The following is a 25054-nucleotide window of genomic DNA, read 5'->3' as shown; positions in this document are numbered from 1 at the left end:
AAAATTATGTATTTGCTATAGCATGACTGCTAAATCCTGGCACCTATTATGCAACTAATTTTAAAAAAAGTCAAATCTATAAAAGGAGCTGGAAAACTTTGACTGGAACCACAAATACTGTTTCTTCCATTGCTTCCCAAGTAGTGAACCGCTTTTCATGCCCTCCTCTTCCCCACAAAGACAGAGAAGAGAGGAGATACGTAGCTAACAGCGACAGCAGCTACGACTGCATCACTCCAAGCAGCAGAGGGAACAGAGTGCCTGCAGCAGTCTCTGTGATTTGCCAAGAATGGAGATGTCACAGCTTACTCTTTTTTCCAGCTATGTCAGAGAATAGTGTTGGCATTCCTACCTGAGCCTGTTTTTCCAAGTCAAGCACCATCCAGAGTATTTAGTTATAACTTGATTATTACTGGCTGTTGCTTTGTTGTATGTTTTTGCAATGTTAATCCTTCCAGTATGTGATGCAAATAGGAGATTTTGTAGGATAGACTAGGTGCCATGGCTAATTTATATTGCCTTGGATCCAAAGTGCTTTCTACACTTTTGACCCCACACACCCCCCTCTCCTAGACCAAGCCTCCTCCCTTGACAGCTCCTTTGCATGACTGTTTCCTGCATGAGTTGTCACAGACAATGGTATTTCCCCAGACTCTGTGGAGCTTTGCATCACTCAAGATTAGTGGGCTGACATGCACAGTCATACAAGCAGCTGGCATACTGTGATCAGTGAGACAATGTGGGGCTGAAATGGGCCACCTATCTCATTGTCACCTACTGTCACCTCAAAGGTGAAAATGCGTCATCTTGCATTCTCCAAAGGAAAGCAGTAGGATATGTCCCTGGATCAGTGACTTCTAGACACTGTGCACATTTCAAATGTTGATGGGGGAAGGAGCAACAGTAACTCCAAAGGATCAAACAATCTGCACTCACTTCTGCCTCTTACTATAGAGAATAGTAGAATAGACAACATATAGAGAGAATATATAATATATAGAGAATAGTAACTGTGTGTGCTCACCTTCCGTAAGTGGAAATTTTTCTTCTGCACAAACATGCAAAGCACAGAACAGAGGAAAGGAAACGTTTCATGGATGGCTCTTTTACTAGCTAGCTACTCAACAGAAAGGATTTTGCAGCCCACAGCCAGCACACAAGAAGGAACTCTGAGGTACATCAAAGCTAGAAGTAATTTTTTTCAAACAAACAGTAATGTTAGATAAGGCCATAAGTGTCAAAAGACTAATTAAAGGTAATCACCTGTGTCTCAAGAACAGAATATCCTGGGCTGAAGTCAGATACTGAGATGTTGAGGGGCACACACTGAACAGAAACTCAGGGTAATATGCCAAAGGCAGCAGCTCCTGTCATTACTGATTGTGTGTGGGCCATGGACTTTCTTGTGTGTGTCACAGAGGTAAAAGTAGAGTTTGATCATCTTTCTTCTAACCTAGGATAAGAGGCTACCCTCTTACTGGATAGGAATGCCATATGGTAAGGCTTTATTTCAGAATTCATTCAGATACAAATTTGCAAGCAGTTTGTTTACCTTTCTATTCTTAGTAATTAATGGTATTAACTATTTTCTAAGCACCCTCCCTACCTCATCCAAGGATAATGTCTGTCTGATCCTTTACAACTGTTTCACTGTCACCCAAATGAGGCAGGCTTTTGGCTCCTGAGTCAGTGTTAGGCTGGACAGCTGCTGAGCTGTGACAGCCCAAGGAGCTACCTCAGGCTTGCCCAAGGGGGATTCAGACTGTACTAAATTACATTCTTAGAGACTTATTTAAGGCCTTAATCCGTGGAGTTATATTTGGTGGGCCAGTGAAGGAGAAAGGTTTATGTGTGTCTGTGTGTGTCTGTCTGCACATGCACACATGTCCAATTACTTGTTTTCTGTAATTTTAAAACCTCCATGACTATAAAATGTCATCAGCTGCTACCTGTGGACTCACCTTTGTGTAGGATGTGATTGTTTGTGTACAAAGTCAAGCCAATTCATGTTGGATTTTATGGCCTCTGGAATGAGTAACATGATACAGATCTATAGATAAACTGATCTGCTGGTATTTATAACCAGTGAGCAATTGCTTCATCCCTTTGCAAGTTTTGAGATGTGACAGTTACAGTAGAAAGTAGCTTTACTGTAGTTCTGAGCTGTTTGAGAACATGTATGATTGGCTACATTTCTATGGGAATATTTGATTTACCTTAAAGAAACATCCATCATGTCTTTGGCCATTCTTAGTGATAGGGAGTAATTCTTCTTCTTCTTGGTCAAGTCATAAAACACTTAGAATTCTGAGCCCAGTGAAATAAATAGACAGATAAAATCATCTGCTCTCATCCTACATTATCTTGTAATTTACACATAAAAAAACAGTGAAATAATGGAATGTCTTCAGGCCCGTTCCTGTTCTGAAGGTCAATGGGTCTCCACAGGACAACAGGGACTCATCACACAGAATCAATTACAGGATTAGGTAATCCCCTAAAACGGGACTGAAGAGTGATTTTGTGTAACAGAAGTTGCTATACATAATATATAAATAGGTAACATTAAGTGTCTTGTCATCTTGTGATTATATGCCATAAACACAGATTTGTTACTAATACATCTTTTCATCTGTCTATGCCTGGAAAAGTCAGCACATTTTACTACTAGTGAAGAAAAGTGTAGGTTAACACTGTGATGGTGTATCTGTACTGAGTAGCAGTATGACAAATGAAATTTTGGAAATTAAAATTGTAGGCTGTGAGGAAGATCACCTATTAATCTTGGAAGTGTGCCATTAAATCTAATTACAGTATTTTGATGATATTACCTTAGATGTTTTGAATTAATTCCCCATCAAAAGATGGATGCTGTAATACACCAAACTGAAAAGCTAATAATTGTACAGAAAATGGAGTTTGTTTTGCTTTCAATCATTCCTGCAGACATTTAGAGTGCTGAGGGGAGTGAGCAATACCAGGGCTCTATACCTGGACCCAAAGGGCAGCATGGCAGTGCCTTCAGCTTGGCTTTGGTGTTGCCAGCTCTCTGCCCTGTACAGCTGTCCCTTGCTGGGGTTATTTTACAAGATGATTCTTTTGCAAGGACCAGGAATTAATCATGTTTTACTATTGCAGTGATCTTTGTGTGAAAGTGCCATGGCCAGAACCACTGGCCTGAAAGAGTTGCCTTTTCAAGGTTAAGCCTGATGAGGAGCTTACAGGCAGGAAAGACCAGTTTTACAGCACTGTGCCCAGTTACATTGATTGCTTGAATCCCTTTTACTGGCTTTGACGTACAGTCATCCAGATTTCACTCTAGGCACATTTCAAGTTGTAAAATACATGGGACAACACATTGCAAACATTGTGTCTATGTCTCTTCTGTCTTTGCTGACATAGGATTCTCTCCACAGCCTCAGCAGAGGAGGAATTTCTGGCTTTCCACTGTCTCAGGTTCTTCTGCACAGGATCCTGCAGGATCCCTGCTGGCTGACCCATGCAGTGTACCGACAAAGCTTTAAAAAAATTGTTTTCCAATTATTTTTATTCATTACTGGCACATCTCCTCTGCCTCCTCAGAATACAGATGGGGGAGTGGGAGAGCCAACACATGGAATTTCAGCTGGACCTTTGCCTGAGAGCAGCTATTAGATTTATCACTTAAATATTCAATATAGAGATTGTTCTGTGGGCTTCTCAAGGCAAACTGATGTCAGATGATGGTGGGTGGTCATGAATAACAGTGTGAACCCATTTCTTACATCAGCCAGAAAGCTAAATCACAGGAATGAAAGCACATGCACATGCTGGTGCTTTACAGAGACAGGACAAAGTTGCCAAGTTGGGGTGCACAGCCCAGCGTCAGTATTGGCAAAAAAATTATCACTACACCTTCAAGTGACAGGCATACAGCATGAGATTTCTGCACATTCCTCTAAATGAGGAGGAAGATTAGAAAAATATTAAAAAGGGAACGATGACGTTGCTAATGGTTGGACTCAATGATCTTAAAGGTCTTTTCTAACCTAAATGATTCTATGTTAAAGTGAATTCTTGACAGTCAGAAATACTTTAAACACGACTCTCGATACAGAACCCAAGGAGATGCTATAAAAAAGTGTTGGAATTGTTGTCTCTCCTCCCAATATTTTACGAAATGGTAATTGCTTAAAAGCACCTCCTATAATTTTCTGACAGCTGTCAAGGGTGAAAAGAGGGGTCTTCCATCATTTGGAAAATATGAGAAAATTATCTTCTCTCTTTTAAGCATTATAAAGAACTACCCTCATGTGATACCTTGGATACTGTTTACAGGGTAAATTCATTACATCTTTTCTTAAACTTACCCCTATTTGAATAATACTTGACTTATGAACAATTATTTGTCTGTATCAACACAGCACAGGCTTGTTATGTTAGCAATTTGCTATTTTTAGCCACTTGGTGTAAATCATGAGCAACAATGTTCTGAAATGTCTTACTTCTGACTTGCATTGATACGGCTACAAGCTCAGGACTCAAAGAAGGAAAATGGTTGGCTCAGCTTTATTGCTTTGCCAGCCAAACACTGGGATTTTCACCGATATTCCCCCTGGCAACAAGGTTTAGGATGATTGAACAGGGATATGATTTGAATGCACTCGAGCCAGTTTAAAGACCCATCTTCTCGGGATCTAAACCATGGGGAATGGGGAAGAATAGGGCAATACCTAAAAAAATGCCCTTAAAAAAAGGGCAATACCTTCAGAAGGGGTTCATGGAGATGGGGTGCTAAAGCCAGGAATGGTTGGCATCCCTCTAAGAGAGGTGAGCATTAGGAAACATGGAATTCTGCATTGTACAGGCTGACACCATAATGAGTTATCAGTTTCAGCTTATGTGGCTTTAACCCTGTTCTGGTCATGAGCTGTGAGGCATTATAGCTTGATCTTCCTATTTTCAACATTTATGTTCTTAAAAGTCCGAAGGAGAGAATTCTTCACCAATCGATAGAGATAAAAAGCCTGTTTTTCTTGGAAATTGTCCTACATTTATTCACGTATTATACATGCCTGCCCTGCCCTGTGCAATGGCTCCCAGGATATTGAGAAGACAAGAAGACACATAAAACCAGAGCTGCATGAAAATAACTTTTCTAGGTTGTTAATACGAACAACTATTATCAGGCAGACAAATGTTTACCCTTTCTATGGGAGCATTACTCATTGAATAGCACCTTAAATTGTCCAACTAATTTTATTCACTCATAATAAATAAATTCTATTCTCTTTTACTATCCAACTTAATTACAGTAAAGGTAAGTCATAACATTGCACTTTGCAATTTAGATTTAAGGATAGTGAATATAAAAACTGCATGTCTACTTCATCAGGAATTATGTATCGATCCATATTAAATTACCTACCAGTTCCTCTACGCAATGCCTTGCACTAGGCAGATGTCTGTATGCACTGGCAAAAAGAAGGGAGGAAGAAAACATTTAGCTAAAACAAAATGAGTCTTAGGGTATAACATCATCACTTCTTGGCATGGCTATGATTTGACCATCCCCCTGTAAATGACATTTGCTATTTTTATTGGAAATGACACAGCTTAAATGAACATGTCCTCAAAATGTAAGTTTGATATTTCATTCAGAAGCCATTGTGTCCGTGCATTTGCATGCTGAGTCACTGATGGAGCTCTGGCTCAGCCAGGGGGAAACCATCAATTCCATTTCCCTCAGTACTTGGTATTTCCTAGGGATGTGCCATTTAAGCTAACTTTTCCTGAGCTACCATGATCTGAAGGTGTTTTCCCAAACTTGCAAACTGCCCTGCACTGTGTACACTGGCACTTCCTCACCAAATCACCATGTGGCTGAACTGGTGATGTCAATCAACACACCTACTTGCTGAAATCAGTGCAGCTTGGGTTATAAACCCAGTGGAGGCATTCAAACAGAATGAAATGTCTGATTTAAAAACCATTTAATATTATCTACACTTAATGAATTAAAAAATCAGTATGTTATTCTGACAGAGTGTGCTTCTGTTGCCAGTATGTAAATTTTTAACACTTTGCTTATATTTTCAAATTCATGAACAAGAGTTGCTCAAGTCTGTAAAGCACTTAGAGGGTGAAAAGTCCTTTGGACAGTAGGAATCATCCATACACCCTACCCATGAGACCAGGTCGGTCTGTTACCACCTGGGACACAGGGACAGTCTCATTGAAGCCAAAGGTGGTCCTCGGGCATTCCTAGCTCTTGGGCTGACAGTCCATTTTATTCTGCCTCTGTACTTTCAGATTCTGCTGATGTGTTTCTTTGGCAAATCAATCATTCTAGGGGTAATTAACATTTAAAAGCCAGGTTTCTTTTAATTCCATTAGTATATTTGTGACAAGAAATGGGTTGGCAGAATCCAAAGGTTAAGAGTTACAATGAAGAACAAGTTTTAGGATAAATGAAAGTTAAGGCCTAAAATAGCCTGACAATACCCCATTAATCTGCTCACTATTGACACAATAGTGGTCTGTTGTGTCAATGAGGATTTAAGAAGCTTTGCAGCACATGTTACTGATAGTTTATCATATCAATAGGAGCCTGCATATATTTGTGTTTAAAAACCTGTGGCTGTGTAATTCCCCGACTGCACACATATTGTAAATGCACATACTTTAAATCGTTCCATAAAGTGGTTTCTAGCCAGGCAGCAAATTTTGAAATTATAATAAACTACCATATTTAAGTGTAGACACAAGATATTAGTCTTGGCTGTACCAAAATCCTCTAAAATGCTGTACTTCTAGCTGAAACCCTTTGCCCTACGGGAATGCGATCTGATTCTCAGCATTGTGTCACCTGCCTAATTGAAGCAGAAGGAGATTTAAACCATATTAATCTTTCATCCTGATATATGGAAACCTTGAGTCAGTTTGTGGCTTGGAGGTATGGGCAGGGAAGAAAGGTCCCTTCCCACAGGCTGCCCTTCTCAGAGCAGAGCGGAGCATGCAGCCACAGCCGAACCAGTGCTGAGGGCTTGGCATCCGACACCCCCACGGCAGGGACAGCAGAACAACATTGAGGAGTAATTTCTACATGGCAGTCAAAAAGGGGTGTATTGAATGAAAAATGAGTGGTTCTTCCAATGCTGCAGTCTTCCTGGCTGGCACTACCATCAGGAGTTTCAAAAGCCAAGGAGCAAATCCCACATTTTTAATGCCCTGGTGTGGGTAGCCTGCACCTAGGCACCCATCCATACCCACCATAAATCCCCACACAGTGGGTCTGCTCCGGGTGTCTCACTTCCAGTGCAAAGGCCACAGAGCTATTCTGTGAAACAAATCCTTCTTTGGGAAGCACTTTCAGCTTTGTTCTCCTGAGGTTGTGATTCAATTCCTAACCAAGCGAGGAGTCTCTATCGCAGCACTTTCATGCGCTGTGCAAATTTTGATGCTTTTCAGATTAGGGCTGTTCATGAAAAAGAGAAAATAATGTCCTTACACCTTTAACCAGGCAGCAGCTCCTGGGGTGCCACATAGCTGTGCTGTGTTCGCTGTGAGGAAGCCCATAATGATCTTGCCTTTAGCCTGTCACCACTAGGAAACATCAGAGAGAGACAGCCAAGGGGGACTGAGTTGCCAAAAACGTCCTATTCCCATGGCTGGGAGATTTTGTTGGCACCATCTCTAAAGAGAATTTACTATGGGCCAAATCCTGGCGCCCTTACTTAGATGAATCAGTTCTCAAGAGGCAACGCTCCCGCTGTGAGTGGTGCGTGCGTAAAAACCTGCCAGATCAGCCCAAAATACTGCTTGGGAGTATCAAGTGCTTCTCTTCCAGAGGGGTAGGAGCGCTGTGGGAAGCAACCAGCCCAAGGCTGTAGAGACAGTGCTGAGCTAAGGGGCAGGAATTTGGGAACTGCACGTGAAGGAAGGATATATTCCCCAGCAAAAATCTCTGAATGTCTTTTACTTGGAATTTTTCTTATTTCCCATAAAACAAACACAGATGAAACAGTCTGGCAAGTAATCCTTTATTTTTTTTTTTTTTTCCTTACAGGGGCATCCAAAATACTCCATGGTACTTTAAGCCTTAATTAATTTATCTTTCATGTGAAGAAAAATGAATTAGTGACAGCTATTTCCTGGACTTCATTTCTGGGATTAAACCCTTTGTTTCTGGAATATCTGAGGGGATTTTGGACAGGCATTTAAAAATATGTCATTTCAAGGACATCGCCCCCAGCACCACACGCGAAGTACTCGTCTGCAAAATCGAGTCTCGTTAGCCCGCAAAATTGCATTGCTCGCAATGACTTTTTCTTCCCAAATAGAAATGAAAATTTCTGTCTTAAGAAGCGAAGGTGGCGTCGACGATGAACAAAACAAATTCTCGATGGCTTCGCCCCAGCTGTTTACCTCCGCGGCCTCGGGGCGGGGGCAGGTTTGCCGAGGCGGGCTGGGAGGGGTAAAACTACGGGCGAAGTTTGCCGGAGCTCCGCGCCGCCGGCCGGGGCCGGGGCCGGGGCCGGTGTCGGGGCGGCGCCCGGCGCTGCCCGCGGCGGGGGAGGCGGAGGCGGGGGGGCAGCGGCCGGGGCGGTGCCGGTCCGCCCCCGCCCCGCCATGGCGCGACTCGCCGAGCTCCGCCGGCGGCCGCGGGCCGCGCTCCCGCTGCGGTGAGACCGAAAAGTTGTCCGCGGTAGCGGCGGGGCGCGGGCCGGGGGCCGCCGCGGTGCTGGCGGAGGGACGGGCGAGAATAAATCCATTCGCGGGAGGTGGAGGCAGGGGTGGGCTCTGCCGGGCGCGCCTCCCCCGCGCCGCCCCGGCTCCCAGCGCAGCGCCGGGATGGGGCGCCCGGCGGGGGACGGCGGGCGGAGCGGGCCCCGCCGGCGGGCGGCGGCCGCGGGCAGCGGCGCGGCGGCTGCAGGTACCGGGGAGAGCGGCGGGAGCGCGGCGGCGCTGCCGAGCGGAGCGGGCGGGAGCCGGCGCCGGCCGCAGACGGGGCAGCCGAAGCGGAGCTGTCGGGTTTATCCCCGGCGAAGTCGCCCCGGGGCGCTTGGGGTGAGTTGGGGCTGGCGCCGCGTCGGGGGCCGGCCCGGCCCGGGGCTCGGCGCTGCCGGCGGGGCGGGCAGCCTGGCGAGGCGTGATTTACGGGCTCCCCGGCAGCAGCCGGGCGCTGGGAGGCAGAGGGAGCCGCGTTTCCAGCTCCCCATCAATAATGGATGGAAACAAATACTGGAGTCAGTTCTGAATTATCCCCGTGCCGCGGCAGGGGCAGCTCCGCGCCCGCCCTGCTGCCGAAAACAATGCTCAGGTGCGGAACGGGGAAACTTTTTTTTTCTGGGGGGTGGGGGCGTTTCATCACTGCAGAAACCGATACAGCTGCTTTCAAGGAGTAATTAGGAAGCCTTTAGAAATTAGAAAGCCTTCTTTATTATTTATAAGGATAAATGGAAATGAAAGGTCACACTGATATATCTAGGTGGCTATTACGCCTGTGTTTTAAAGGGCCGTGGGGTGGTTGTGGAATTTTTTTTTTATGGTTGTTGTGTTTTATCTTGTGAGTTGAAAAATGCGATTAACTGCTTTAGGTTGATGTTTTGAAAAAATTGTAGTTCCGTTGGAAATCCCACTTGTTAGCATGAATATGGCTAGTTTTAAATTAGTGGGTTTCTGCCAGTCTCTCAGTTATTTCTTACTTCTGGTCAAGATTATGTCTGTAGCACAGGCATTAGCCTGTGAGTAATTTGAGCAAAATTCAGCCCTCAGTGTGTAAAGTCATTTGTATTTGTGTGTGGCTTAGAATACATTTACTTTTGAGCATAGCAGCAGCAATGATGGTTCATAATGCTCACATATGTGGCACTTGCTGTACAGATGGTATTGTAGCTTATCCATGTACACACACACACACGCTTCACACATAATGTGCAGGAATTACAGCAAACTTCCTCCAGAATACTGTTCAGTGCTCTGTAAATGTGTGGCATTTTTTCCCCTGGTTATTTCCTTTGGGGGAAAAAAAAGCATGCATCTTTATTGGGATACCTTTGTGCTTCAAGTTGTTGGTCTTACTAATGTTCCCTAAATATTATTTGAAGAAACTGCTTCCTACTGTCTTAGAGGCGTTTACTGGTGGTCTGTTGCTCTCACATACAAATACTTTCACAGAGAATTTTCTGAGGTTCTCTCCTTTTTCCAAGTCCAACAGGAAGCTCATTGTAAAGCTTTGCAATTACTTTTGTGGCAAAAGAGAATAGACGTTTTTTCCTGCTTTATTCACGCTATAAAATTCGGTGTACCTCTAAAGTCTACTTCAGTTCCTTTCAGTAAATTAAGCTGTATGGAATCATGTTTAATGTTGTAAGTGACAGGCATATTTTGTTATGTTGGCAGATATTGTATAAACATTTACTCTGGCTTAGATAAAAACAAATTGCCAGCTTAGTGCTCTGATTTCTTCTCTATATAATTATAAACTTCAGCAGTTTTTGTGTTAACTAATATAAAGTTCAGGGTTTTTTTTTTTAAATTGGGAAGGAAAAGTTTGTAGTAAGAATTTATTAGGATTCTGAATTATGTAGCTCAGATTTGTTTTCAGAAAGGCAGCCAAAAAAGTATAACCCAGAGGCTCTACGTTGGTTTATTTAACCAGCTTCTCACTTTCATCTGCACCTTTAGTTACAGTGAACCTTCCTCCCCCATATCCTGCAGTCTGTCACTACCTGCTCTCCTTTATGGTGAGATGCAACAGAGATAACATCATTTTCTAAATGTGCTTTGTGTGATGCAGGAGTGTGTGCCAGGAATACAGTGATGGCCCTGTCAGAGCTCCACAAACCAGCTGTGTGGCTGCGGGTTTTCCCCCCAGCCTCTCGTGCCCTTTGAGCTGGACCATCTGAACGTTTCTGGGAATGGCTGAGCTGAGCTGACTGTTAGAGCAGATATTTTAGCCCTTGGAGCCACCATAACTTTGCTGTCTATTTGTGAAGAGCACATTTGGATAGAATGCTTAATTATAGATGCAATTCACTCAAGGTTGATCTTTGATCCAATCAGTCCCGTCATGAGAGGGGTGTGAAGGAGAAGTCCACCATGGAAGTTCAGTTCAAAGTGTATGTTAGGCATTTGTAATAATGTGTCTTCTGGTCTTACTACAGCTGATCACATTCAGGTTTCAGTTCTGTTTTTTTATGGGTATTAAATTCTTTCAAAATATTAGAGCACTTAACAGAGGACTCAGTATCCCCTGAAGTCAGGTGTAGCCATTTAGATGGACAGAAAGCCATTGAAATGTTGAAATGCTATGTTTGTTTGTCCTTCTGAAAAATAAAAAGCAATTTGAAATCAGAAATCAAGTGGAGATCAGGGGTGAATATGGTCAGTTTTCATCAGGTGTAGAAAAGTGATATGACTGAGACTGTTTCAGTTCTAGTCTTTTTTGGTAAAACAAAGGAAACCGGTACTTCAACAGCTTCTGTTCCTGTATAAGCTTATGTGGAGGTTACTTACATTGCAGTCTCTGATATTTTTCAAGTCTCAGACTGTGTGTTTGCTAACTGAACAGAGGAGATGATCGTAGATTACGTACTGATATGTTAAACATACCTCTAATTCCAGATTGATAAAATCAGATACTTTTCCACTTGATAAAGTAACAATTTGCTCCACAAGTAATTAAGAAAAGATGGAATAAGGCATATTACTGGCATTGGGTAGTACAAGTTATTTTCAGTCTTAGCAACTCTGTATGTAATTAAAACAGTTCAAATGTTGCTTTCGTCAAAACTGCTGCTCGAACAGATGATCCCTTCTTATGCACCCGATAAGCTACTGCAGTTACTGTTAAAATCCATCTAAGCCATTTTATTAAGCTGTTATTTGTTCTGTGAATAGCTGCCAGCCCTGAGTTCAAAAGAAAGTGGGTTCCGATTTGTTCCCGTGTCACATGGAAGAGGTGTGCAGTGAGAACAGTGTTACTGCTCTTTCGGGGCTGTTTGTGGAGCTCTGTGTGTTGTCTGCCATAGCCTGCTTTCCCTCGTTGTGGCTTGACAGTAATTACAGTACAGCTAATATCAGAAGTTGGTTCCGCTTATTCAGACAGGACAACTGTTAAATTGTCCCACTTCCAAAGTCAAATGTTTGTGTTAACCACAGAGATCAAATCTGTAGTGCATATATACAGCTTATGAGTAGTACTGATTTCCCTAACTTTTCTTTTCCATTCGACTTTTGTTAACTAACCCAGATTAGCATTTTAACAACCCTGAAGTGAACTTCTGCCATTCTCCCTGCTTGGACAGTGTGTGTAGACCATCCATCATCCTGTCCTTGGCCACAACAGGCTACTGGCTCCATAACCATTTGGAGCTACACAGAAACCACCCGACTGTGAACAGCACAGCTGGCTACAGCAATTTTTTCTTCCACGCCACTGGCAGCATTGTTTGGCTATGGTAACTAAAGTTAACATCCAGAACGTGAAGTTTCTTTCATTCTGGCGCCCCTGCCCAGCCCCACTGCAGCTCGGTGTGCACACCTGCAGAAGGAAGGGCTGCAGAATAGCTGGGAAGAGTGAGGCAACCGCTGGACTCTTGCTTTTCAAGGCTCCAGTTTGGAAACAGCAACCTGTTGTTTGGAGTGGGATGGCATTAACTCTGTCCATACTCGAGAGGGAGTTTCTGGCTGCATCCTGTGTGTGCTCAGTGTGCAGATCGGGGTGAGCTTGGGAAGCGCCAGCTACAGAAACAGAACTTGCCACTTTAACTTAGCCACACAAACTGCCAAGGAGCACAGAAAGAAATGGAGAATTTCGGCTGTGTATTTCACACATTCTTGTAGAAGCCTTTTTAGTTCCACAACGGAAACCATGTGATTTCACAGGATCTGTGCCCAGACTCTAATACTTGCTACAGATGCTTTCCTTGGTTTGTTTTGCAGATCTGTGAATGCAATAGGAAAGAAGTTGTTGCAGGATTTGTTGTTTTAATTCTGACGTGTACTTTGAATGGCAGGTAACCAGCAGGTGAATGTACTTGTGACTCTATGCTAATTTTACTTGTTGAGATTTTTGCATAATTTAAATAAATTGGCTTAGCATGGCTGTCTGTCATGTGTGAGACACTGCTTTCTTGCTAGAAGAGAACTTTTGCTTTCAAGAGCAAAGGAGGTCAAGAGGTATTAGTGGGAAGGGAGGGGCTTGGTGGGAGCGGAGGAGCAAAGAAGTGGTGGTGGAAGAGGAGGAGCAAGGAGCTCAGGCAAGCAAGTGACATTTGTTCTGTCCAGAATGGTTACAAACCTTGTAAACGAAATCAGTCCCTGGACAGCTTTGATTTATATTCTCACACAGCAGATTGGCCTTGGTCTGCCTGCCCTTGGTAACATAACAGAGGTCGTATTTGCACACAGAGACTCTCCGTGCAAAAAGGCTTGTTGTTGCCGTTATTTATTTTTTTAAACTGTTACATCTAAGAGCCAAATTGCAGCCCAGTTTCTAATTGGATAGGCACTGGGAAAACACAGAATGAAAGGGATGGATCCTGTTCCCACGGTGGATGGTTTAGAAGAAGAGATGGCAGATGGGTACAGTCGGGCAGTGGCCTCCAGAAGCAGGAGAGCCGTGTTGACCTGCATAATCAGCAGCTGTGCTGGTGCACAAGCCACCTAAACATAGCTGAGCTGCGTGTGTCAGGGACAGGGGGCACACGCTTTGGCATCAGAGGCAAAGGGGAGCTTTGAAGAGGGCCTGGGATGAGAATGAGGAGTTAACTGGCAGATGCCTGCTGGGGGGCTCTTCAAGTGTGTGAGGGACAGCGGGGAGGCAAGCGCAGAGTTCCTCGGAAGAGATGAGAGCTTATCAGCTGGTCACTCAGCTCAGCTGTTACTGCAGCAATAGGCTTTTCTTAATGTGTCCTACGTAGTTCATCTTTATTTTATCAAATGCTCATGGCAGCTGGGACTGCTTTCTCAAGCAGTGGTAAAGTACCAGCTCACACCTATGTTGGGTAGGGCCTTCCTCAGAGTTTTATTGTGGTATGAATAAAAAGGTATTTCCCTCAAGTGCTGCTGCCTGGCTTCCCAGGCGCGTGTAGGGGTGCTGCTGGTGGGCAGGGACTGCAGCACCAGCGCAAAGTGTTGCTGCTATTTCTGTGTCTGTCATGACAGATGCACTTTGAGGTTGAAAGAAAGTCTTCACACTTGTATGTCAAGCCCTTATTTATGCTGTGCCTCCATTTAGGTGCCCCTTCCCATGTTGTCTGAACCCCTATGTGTCCAATCGGGCTGTGTAACAGTTGTGTTTTGGGAGACCACAGAGAAGAAAAATGTGTATTTAATTAAAAAAAAAAAAAAACCTTCCAAGTATAGTTAAGGCTGCAGTATTGAAATTTTAGATGGCACCTGAATGTAGCCCAGCGTGAGGGAGCGTGGCTGTGCCTGTTGGTGTGATGGTAGCCAAAGCAAGAAAGGGCTGTGTAGGCAGTGTGTGTTTCCTGAGCAGTGCAGTCCCAGGAGTGAAATACCAGAGCACTGCCTGGTGGGTCAGTGCCCTGTGGAAACAGCTTGAACCAGCCAACCTGGAAGGCAGGAGAGGGCCCTCTGGCTCTTCAATGGTTGCCCAAGAGCCAGCTTTGGCACCCCTTGCAAATATAGCTCTTTTGTGTATTGCCACCTGGGGACCAGTGCTGAAGAGAAAGGAACAGATAACAGAGGAAAAGCAGTAGTGGGAAAGCTGTCAACAGTGTGTGAACAATGTCCCCAGGTGCCTCATGAAAGGAGTAATAAGGGAGGGGGAAATAATCTTGCAGAGTTGAATGGTTTCCTTCAATTTGCAAACTTCTCTCTGTGACAGTTTCTTTAACCCAGCACGTGTTTATCAAAGATTAACACCGAAAAGCCAGCAATTTGTTTTTGCTCAGTAAATCATATTTTCTTCATAAAGTAAATGCCATGTGGATATTTTTAGCATTATGTAGTTTTTTTTTTTCCTTGATGATAACCTCAGACAAAAATAATCAAATCTCATGCTTTGGGGATTAATCTGATTTCCTGCAAGGGTATGGATAGAATTTTTTTTTTGTCTTGCATAGCACTATACAGGTTTTACTGTGAGAGTGGATTATGGCTTTTCCTCCCCCCAAAGCATCAGATTTTCATCCTCACCAAAAACATAACAAACACTGCTCATGGCTGAACAGTGGTCTTCAGCAGCAAGCTGTGCCAGCACAAATCTAAGTATTTGGTGCAGATGGGTAAGAAAAATAGACCTGCAGATGTAAATAGTGTGGGGGGTAGGTATGATTATCTTGTCATGTTGTTACACTAGCTAACATTACTAGTGACAACCCAAGGATTTAAGGAAACATTGTAATTGTACTGGGGATCTGGGGAGGCCAATGTGGAAGAGACAATGGGACAGGCTGTAATGGAAAGCTTTAGAGCCCTAAGTCTCATTCCCTCATTTGGCACAAATTTCCTTCTGACCTTGATTCAAGCACTTGCAGTCCATGTGTTACTGATTTGAATTTTTTTTTTTAATTTTACTCTGAAAGGTCTGATCTGTGACTTCTCTGTGGCTCACAAGTCAAAATGCCAAAGTATTGTGATGCAAATATTTCCCTGTCTTGCAAGAGTGAATGTTATCATGAGGCAATGGAGCCCAAGTAAAACAGAGAGGAGGGGGAGCTGGTGCCCAGCATGGCTGCATCCAGTTGCAAACACTGCCATGGATATGGCACTGCCCACTTTGCTCTGTGGAAAGTGGGCGGTTCTGTGGTGCAGAGTTCCCCAAATCAACACAGGGATGTGCCCAAGCTTGGGACCCAGAGCAGGGAGAGCCATGGCTACACATTCCACCAGTCTTGTCTCCAGCTCCAGACTGGCAACAAATAGGTGTAGTGTACCTTAGTGCATTCATATCAGTTTAATAACTTCAGCAGACTGCAGGGCCAGGGATCAGCCAGATCAAATGCTGCACTAATACATCTGATTTCTAAATAAATAAAAATAAATATTTCACCATTACTCTGAGTTTCTGGTAAGCCAGGTCCCTCCAAGAGACCCTCAGCACAGGCACCTCTCAAAGCGTGTCCCGGTCCCTCTGACCATCCCCCAGGTCCCACAGCATGAGCACCGGTGTTCCCCCCTCCCCTGTGAATATGTATATACATACTTTTACAAATACACACTTGGAGACTACAAAGGCAGCAAATGTGATAATGTGATCCAACTGTTCAGTGCTAGGCTAGAAAGAAGTATTTTTCTGCCATTATGTGAAAATTTAGCGTGACTGGAACAGAGTCTGCATTTGATTAGGCAATTTAAGAAATGGAACAGACTTCATACTATAGGGCAGCACTGCAAAACAATTGCTCGGAACATGTTCTAAAATTGGTTTGCTTTCACCAGATTTCCATGTGTTTCTGCACGACATCTCAAATGAAAGTATGAGCAGTCACGTGGCAAGTGACAACATTTTGGTATTTTGGTAAATAAAAGCAGCAGTTTAAACAATTACTCCAAATCCTGAGAAGACTTTGAGATAAAGAAAAAAAACCAAACTAAAACCAGGAAAACAAAACTCTCTATTTACTGTAAGCCTGGGAAAGACATTTCATAACACATCCTTTTACTGGCATAGTTAATCTTTAATCCTAACAAGATAATAGTAATTGTTAACTTTGAGCTCAAGGTTCCTCCAGGTTTTCATGCCTGTGTTTTGTACATGTAATTGATGGTGCCCAGGAAAGGGGCAGAGCACACGCTTTGCATATACAAGTAGGTAACTGGGTGGCCAGCTACCAGATTTGTCTGTGCAGAAAAAGCAAGGCTAGTTAAAAACACGTTGTTGCCCAGGCTCTGTAGGCAGTATTCCTGCAGGCAAGGCTGGCTGACCGTTCCAGCCCTGAGAATGGCACACAGAGGATCCCAGCACAGTGTTTATGATCTCTCATGTGCTTCTTGCCTGTTGAGTCCTCTCCTGTCTGTCCCTTTGCATTTTCCGCAGCCATTTACCTTCTCTCTGAAGTGAGAGCAGTGACATGCAGCAGCCTTTTCCCCAGCAGCAGCAACTCAAGCCAGCAGTGCTCCAGCAAAGCACAGTGATGAGATGCTGGAGGGATGTTTGTAGCAGGGGAGAGTGGTGGGTGGAAAGAAGTGATGCTTTCTGGAGTGAGCTTGACAGCAACATTGTCGGAGGCACAGCCTGTTGAACAGCAGATGTGCCCTTTCCATAGTGCAAATCCCTTTTCCCTCCCTCTGCCCTGCTTGTTGGTGCATATTCCTTCCCCCAAACCTCCCTTCCATTTCAAAACATCCCATTCACTTCATCCAGTAGGCAAGCCCTGACCTCCTGGGCTCCAGCCAGGACTCAGATGGGCAGCACTTATCTCGGATCGGGGCTGCAGCCCTGCTCAGGGGGAAGGCTGCTTAGACTGCTTTCTGCAGGGCTGGCAGACAGCAGGCCCGGGGTGCTGCCAGCAACTCCCCTGGCTGTGGCGTCAGCTGGACTTGTGCAAGTTGTGCCTGAGACCTTCATTACTCCTCACCTGCAAGTACTGGTTTATACCTGTCTCAGAGTTACCTTATCAGATGATGCCTAATCATGCTGAAATGAGTGGCAGTTTTGCTATGTAAATCATGTTCTGCAGGCTTCCAGGAAGAACACTTGACTTCCTTCACTTACAGCACTGACCCACACTTGTAGCCAACCCTCCTAGAGGGAGGAAAAGTGATACTTTGGTCTAGGTTTTAGGCTTTTGTTCCAGGCCAAGGGGGGCAGTTTGGGTGTTACTGAACCTGCATCCAAGCCTGTGTGTACTTCAGGAGGTAATTAGGTCTTTGCCATTATGGTATAAGGGTTCTCCCTAGTTTTCAGGATAAAGTATTTTGGTCTAAAACACATTAATCAAAAGCATCAGACACCTCTGACACAACTGGGAGCTGGATGTGCTCAGGACTTTACCCTGATGAGCCACAGCTGCTCTCCCCAGCAGGGTGGCTTTGCTTTTCTGGGGTTGGGGTCCGGGCAGGGCTAGGAGTTCCTGCTACCCGAGCTGTCCATGGCCAGGAATTAATGGAGGATCAGTGCCGAGTATGGAACAAAGGTCACTGTACTGACATTCTCTGCACCAGTCCATGGACACCTCCACAGATAAATTCAGTATATCCTAGGGCAGTCCCAGTTGGGCATGAGCAGTCTGAATTAATGAAATGCAGGTCTGCTAAAATGGTGGATCCAGAGCACTGCTTAAGTTAAAGCACCTTGCATTCCATCACTGATAGCCCAGCCCTGGCAAGCTTGCAGGAAAGCATGTCCCGCAGGAGGTTTGCAAAACAGAACAGATTTGGCCATAGATGTGAGCTGAATCAGGTGCAGGACTTTCATGTCACCCTTGTAAGAGAAGGTAGTTAACATTCAGTCTCAAAAATTAACTTAAAATGACTATAATTGAGGCAATCACTTACAGTTTGCTTAGCATTTTATTTCCTTTCCTGCTGAAACTATCTCATGTTCAAGTAAATTTCTGATCACAGGAGAATTTAGTCCTCAAAGTGCTTCTAATCAACCACTAAACACTTGCATCATTAAAAGTCACCCCAGCCATTTTGCAAGTTCTGTCAACTCGTTCTAGAGCAAGAGGGGTGCGCTTGCTGCAACGTTCAAAGCCTGCAAACAACTGAAGTGTAGCTGGCAGTGCCATAAGCCAATTAAGATGAAAGCTGTGATACTCACTGGTAGGGTTTCATCACTTTAATATTAAACTATCTTTTTTTACTTAGGCATAGATCAAGAGGTGTTAATGCAGAATCCTTAAAAGAAGTCAAGTATTATCTTAAAATAACAGACCTGTTATTTGCACTTTCATGCTCAATTAATATCTCAGCTCTAAATATCCTAATTTTTTTCCTCAGAGCTGCAGATTTAAAGTTGTTATAAAAAGTAAGGATGGCTGCATACTGCAAGTTTACATTTGGATGTACGTTTATAGGAGAGAAATAGTTTTTATTACCTATCCATTCATACAAAATCATGTCTTATGTTCCTGAAAGGGACTACAAGAATTAAGTACCTTTCTTTCATTATAGCCACAAATATTTTCCTGTGTTATTTGATAATTAGCTGAAACAATCTATCACCAAATTCCGCAACATGGATTTATCACATCATAGAGACTCTCTAAGATTTGAATGTACTGTAAACCTCTGTGTCAGGCATTGCCTTCAGGAACTTTATTGAAGTCAGACTTCATTAGAAGAAACACATACTGGAATGACATTTAAAAGAATTATAAATAAAATCACACTTGCATTGATGCTGGCTGTTGTATCCCTGTTTTGGGAGGACTTACCACGCTATAGTGCAATTGCATCACTGGAAAACCTATGTATAGATATGACCTAAAATGGGAATCTAATCCCCTGCCTTTCATATCATAAATACTGATACAGATTTTTAAGGCAAATGTTGCATTCCATGTGGAATACTTTCTGGCTTGTAAGCAAATGATTCATCATACACATTTCACACAGTAAGACATTGGGAAAAAAAAAGACCAAGACAAAAAAATAGAGATAGGAAAAAGAATTGTTGGCTCCTCCTTTAGAGTTTGAATCCCCTGGGCCATGCTGGTCTTATATTCTGACTCAGATGGTACAAAAAGGCTCCATTTTCATATTTTGATTACTAAAACACCCTTTTGCCTGGCTCCCCCAGAGTGTGGCTCTGCTCTGGAGTTATTTTATTCCAGTCACAGCAGGGATTAGGTGCTATTCTGGGTGAATGTTCTGGTGCATCGGTGGTTGCCAATGTGTACATTTCTACAAGTCTAAGGCGCCCCTGAAGGCAGCCTGTACCACCTTCATATGTTTTCTTCTGAATGTTTTATCTTCTGAAAGGCTTGACCTGGGTGACAAACCGAAACTGAGCAACACTCTCCCTTTCTGTACTCTGCACTCATTGGTGAGCTGTAGTCTCTCTGCAGCTGGCTCAAGAAGTTGAACTCCCACCTGGCAGCAGTTACCATCAGCAAGTAAACTCAGGTGCAAATCCTTAGCCCCCTTAAGCAGAGTCACTGCCAGCAGGCTTTTCACTTCATGGAGCCCAGAACTTGAACCCTTTTCAGGTAGTGTTTTTTAACTGCTGTTAAAACTGCTGTAGACCACAAGTGATTTGTACATCAAAAAATAATCCCTGAGGCTTCAGTAAACAAGATTTTTAATGTTTGCATCCAAAAAAAAAGGGGGAGAGGTGCTAAACACAAGTAAGCTCCCATTCAGCCTTTATTTGGGTGCAGGTGGAATCTGTGACTTGCTCTAGCCTGGCCAGTAGATCTTTGTTGCTTGAGTGTTCTTCTGGTTGAAGAGCTTCAAGGCACTGCTTTGGCCAAGGGCTCAGTGCCTGAAGCCACTGTCCAGGGGTGCCCTGTGCCCCTCAGCAGGACTTGTCCCAGGTGCTCACTGGAAGTTGCTGGGTTTTGCACAAGATCAGCTTTGTTCTGCATCAGGGACTGAAGTCTCAGCTGTAGGCCCTGAGAAACTTGTTGAACATCTGTGAACAAGCAGCAGTAAAAGATTTTTTGTTCTGGCTTAACTTTTATTATAAGAGTGTTTCATGCTCAAAATTTCAGAAGGTACCATCTGAGAAAGATACTAGTCAGTGCCTTTGCACTAATTAGTGCCCTCAGGGAGCCACTTGCATGCAGGAAGAAACAGAGGAAGGACAGCAGGGATTTCCTGATTTGTCTCAAGTCCAGTTAGCTGGGATTGTGGGAAACCACATCAACATAAATTGACTTAAGCTCAGCGTATTACTAATCAATTCTGCCTGTCCCCCCATAACATTATGTCCAACTTGGACTTCCAAGCACAGAGGGGATCCTTGGTCTCACCTAACAGCCCGAGTCTGGTGGAGGAAGAAGGTGATGCAGTCATTTACTCAGCTTTTATTATTGCAACCCTATCTTCCATTCCTTGCCAAACTCTCCACAAGTGAGCTAACTTTTAGGATGTATCTTTTGTTCTGGCCTGTCGTGAACTTGAGCCTGGATTTACTGTACTGCACTCCTGCCTGTGCTTAGCATTTTGGGAAGCATTTATCATGGTAAGAAGATTTTTAGGAATTTTTTTTTTTCAGTAAGTAGAAAATATTGCATCAGTCTGGTTTGAAGCCATTTTATATGTTGCTTCTCCCCAGCTGGCTGAATGCCCTTTCCCTTCCCCCTTCTCTTTTACGTGGCAGTGCACGGAAAGATGATTGATGGAGCGTCACCAGCACGTTGTCAAAGGCTGGAATAGATTAATGGGCAAGAAACACCAGCCTGTTCCCCTTCATGTGTGATTGTTTGAAGGCAGGCTCATATTTTACCAGGAATTATATCCTGCTTCTCTGGATTCCCCCAATCAGGAATTGAAGGATGGGATTTCTATCTGAGATTGAAAGGTGGCAGCCACAAAGAGCCAGTTTATTACTTGGGACAACTGCCTGCCTCCCATCTGACCAACAGCATCTCCCTGAGGCCTGTTTCAGGCAGGTTGCTCGCCTCCTTAACAAGGTGGATTTTTGCCACCAGTTAACATTTACACCTCTAGTTCTTTCTCCTTGCAGACACAACTCATTATGGCATAGGCCACGTGGAGCTCTGATCTGTAACCCAGTTTTCACCTGAGGGACACTGGTCAGTGTGCCTGTGCTGCAGGGAAGGAGCACATCTGACCCCAAGCAGCTCAGAACCTTTTAAAAGGCCTTGTGGTTGTTGGCTTGGGCCACAAAGTCAGCCTTGATCTGTGCCTCAATTCCCCAGCTGCAAAACAAGGATAGCAATATGGTAATTTCCAACATTGCACTTGACATGGATTGTTTTCTAGCAGAAATGCTAGGAATGCAATTTATAAGAGAAATTAGTCAAAGACTGGGCAAGGGAAAATAATCAAACCGAGAGTATTCATGTTTTCTGCATTTTCTTGAAGGTAGACATTGCCAGCATTTCATAATCAGCTATTTCAGGCCTAACAGATATTTCAGCATTGTTATTTGTAGTCCCCAGAAGTGGCCTCCACTAAGAGGTTTGAATGTGGCAGGAATTACGTCTTTCACACCGGTCTATCTGTGTCTACCAGAAGGCTACACCTGGCTGTCATAAACCCCTGCTCCAAGGGCTAGATGGAGCCCATTTTTCTGATTATCCAGGAAACAGCTGTTCTTCCCAGTTTATTCTCTCTTCAGTGGTTCTGATCTCACGCCTGTGTCCAACCAGATAAAAGCTGCATTTAAGAGCCTCTTGAAGCAGGTGCCTTTTCTTTTCATATGTAACTGGAAAGCACAGCTACTGTTAATATTCTTTTAGTAATTTTGCAAGCAAAATAATAAAGAAATCTGTACTTGTTGCCTGGCTGGTGAGAACTGATTACCTGTGGTTTGCTGATCCAGTGCAGCTCTCTGTCTGCTTTTCTGTCTTGTTGTGACAAAGGTCTATGCTTCATGTCACTATTTTCTTTGACAGAGATTTGCGGCAGATGATGTTTAGTTAGAAAAGATAGCTGAACGAAACTATTCCTGCCCTGTATGTTCTTGGGGTTCATCTCTGGAGTATCCTGAGATGTTTGGGGAATGTGAGTTTGTTTCTGCTCTGGATGCAGCCTCTGGGGAAACACATTCTCTGGATTTACATTTACAAAACTTAGCATTCTTTTAGGGAGTTTGATACCCTGCCTGAAATCTGAATCTGTTTGAGAGAATTGATACTTTGTTTACCTGGCAATTCAGTTGTTTCCTGTTTGCTTTTGTGACAGTTTGCTGCATATTGGCCACGATAATCATGACCTAAAATCAAGTTGCAATTGTGACCGAAAAATAAAAATCAATTGCCCTTTTTTCTGCAGCCATTTCCTGGAGTCCAGAAATCAGTATCTGCCTCTGTAAGGCAGGTTACATGGAAGTTTTGTAATTGTGGCTCCAGTCAGTTCTTCCCAGATGGAACACTGGAAGAAAAAGGGAACTTCCTATTACATGCCCTTTCTTGGTACAGGTGGAATTTGTACAGTTTGCAAGTTGTGTGCAGTTTGAAGCCAGGCCAGGGTCTCTTTGAGTCATGATGTGGGCCACAAGCAGCCTCATCTTCTATGCTGACTGCTCCCAGCCTAAATGTCTGGGAGAACTTCTTGCTCTTTGGCAATTTGTATTAATTTGTTCTCCATGAAAACAAGGCTTCAGGGAAGACTTTTACTAAGCACCTTATAGATGTTACTGTGCACCAACTCAACATGCAGTTTATGTGTCTCCTCTTTCACTGGAAAAGGAGTGGGCTGGATATTTGGAGCCTGCTTTTCCTTACAAAAAGCCCAAAAAAAAAAAAAAGATTGTGTAAGCATTAACGATTTGTTATTGTGTCTGGGAGCCACAGTGCTGCAGGACTTTGCTCTAATGGTGCTTTCACAAGAAAGAACTAATTTGACTAACTTTATTAATTCCAGTTTGTTTTAAGTTTGCTCATTAGTAATTTAACGCAAGATGCTTCAGCTGAAGAGGCCATGTCAGGACAAGGAAGAGCAGAGGGAAAGTGCCAGGAATCATTAGTGTTTATTAACCACTGCACTCATCAATCTTGACTAAGAGCACAGCCCATTCGTTCTGGACTGGTGGTCTGAGATACAGAAATATCATTAACAGTGGAAAATGCTTCTTTCCAGGTCAGCCTGCAATGGGCAGGAATCCAGACAACACCCCCACCCCCAAATGTTCAGCTGGTCTCCTCACAGTCCAGCCCAAACTGACAGCTCAGCAGCCTCTGGAAGGAGGAAGCCCTGCCCTTAGCCAGCCATAGTATCAATTAACAAATACAGCATTTTCGTCCCCCATAAGCATTACTGACAGGTTAAGTGTTTTTAAGAAGGGGTTTTTTAATTGCTTTCCAAATTATTAAATGATTAGTTCTTTTGTGCTTTGCTGGATCAGGTCTGGCACTTTGTGTTGGCAACATACTCTTCTCACTGAAAGTCTTGAAACATTAAAATGGAAAGGTTTCTCTTTTTTTTCTGTTTAGACAAAGCATTTAATAACAAATTTCAGCAACTGCAAGGCACTGAGCTGATGACTCAGAGCTCTGACCTGTGAGTCGGGGCTGAATGAATGCATCCAAAAGGTTGGAAGAGGGAATAATACTACATTTGCCAGGTTTCTAATGAGAAATATGACCCCTGCCCAGTCCACTTGCACTCATTAAGGATCACATTTCACTTTGAGATGTGTTTTCTTGCATCCTACCCAAATTGCAACTTGAGTGGTTACATTCTGCTCACTAAAATATCCCTGTGGTTTAATTGAAGAAGTTAGGTTTCCCTTCCCCTCTTAAAAGCTTTGTTGTATAATGTTGTGGTGCTGTCATGATCTGTGCTGTCTGATCTACAGAGCACACACACACAACCCCCGGGTGAAAGCCTCTGAAGCCTTTGACAGTAGGAAATAGAATAAGAGGGAAGTGGCATCTTGGGAAGGTGGTTCAGCATTGCATCCCCATTTGAGTCTCTTGCCACCCTTATGAAGTGTGTGACAGTGCTATCACACTGCAGGGCAGCATTTTGCATTTACTTTGCAAATGTGTTAGTCACTGCAAAGGCAGAGCATCAGGTGCCTGCCCCTGGGCATCAGGTCTGTGACAATGGGCACATTGGACTGAGCACTGTGATGGCACAGCCTGGAAACAAGCAATGTCATTAAAACACAGCATGGATGTTCAGACACATTGTGTGTGTCATGATGTTTTGTGGATGAGATTTAGGTACTTTATGGGAAAAGGGTTTGTATTGGATGACATTCGGTGATTGAGGGGATGGAAAGAGATTGCAGTTTAATTAAAATTCTAATCCCAAGTTTGACAATTTTTCTTGCCAGGTCAGCAGCCTCTATGTCCTATTTCTGATTCTGTGGGCTGAATTAAATGGGCTGACAGTCGTCAGCTTCTTTGGAAATGCCTGTAAATCCAGCTAAAAATTAGCAAACATCAATATGTTTCAGAGCAGCTTCGAGCAGGGCTGTGTCACACAGCAGTTTCCCATCAGTGTCCCCTGCTGCCGG

General features: G+C 43.7%; 2 long non-coding RNA genes across 2 annotated transcripts in view; both read right to left on the bottom strand.

Annotated features, from left to right (window-relative positions):
• LOC137481935 (uncharacterized) overlaps nt 1-25054 on the bottom strand; it is a 458003-nt gene that overhangs the window by 297038 nt on the left and 135911 nt on the right. The window lies entirely within an intron of this gene.
• On the bottom strand, nt 21010-25046 carry LOC137481937 (uncharacterized). Its single transcript, XR_011003783.1, has 2 exons — nt 22393-25046; nt 21010-22294 (listed from the first exon to the last, which is right to left on the bottom strand). It is a non-coding gene; the product is annotated as an uncharacterized lncRNA (long non-coding RNA).

This window comes from Anomalospiza imberbis, chromosome 13 (assembly GCF_031753505.1).
Source record: "Anomalospiza imberbis isolate Cuckoo-Finch-1a 21T00152 chromosome 13, ASM3175350v1, whole genome shotgun sequence".
Lineage (NCBI taxonomy): Eukaryota > Metazoa > Chordata > Aves > Passeriformes > Viduidae > Anomalospiza > Anomalospiza imberbis.
The sequence above is the reverse complement of the archived record's forward strand: the minus strand, read 5'-3'. Positions and strand labels throughout refer to the sequence as shown.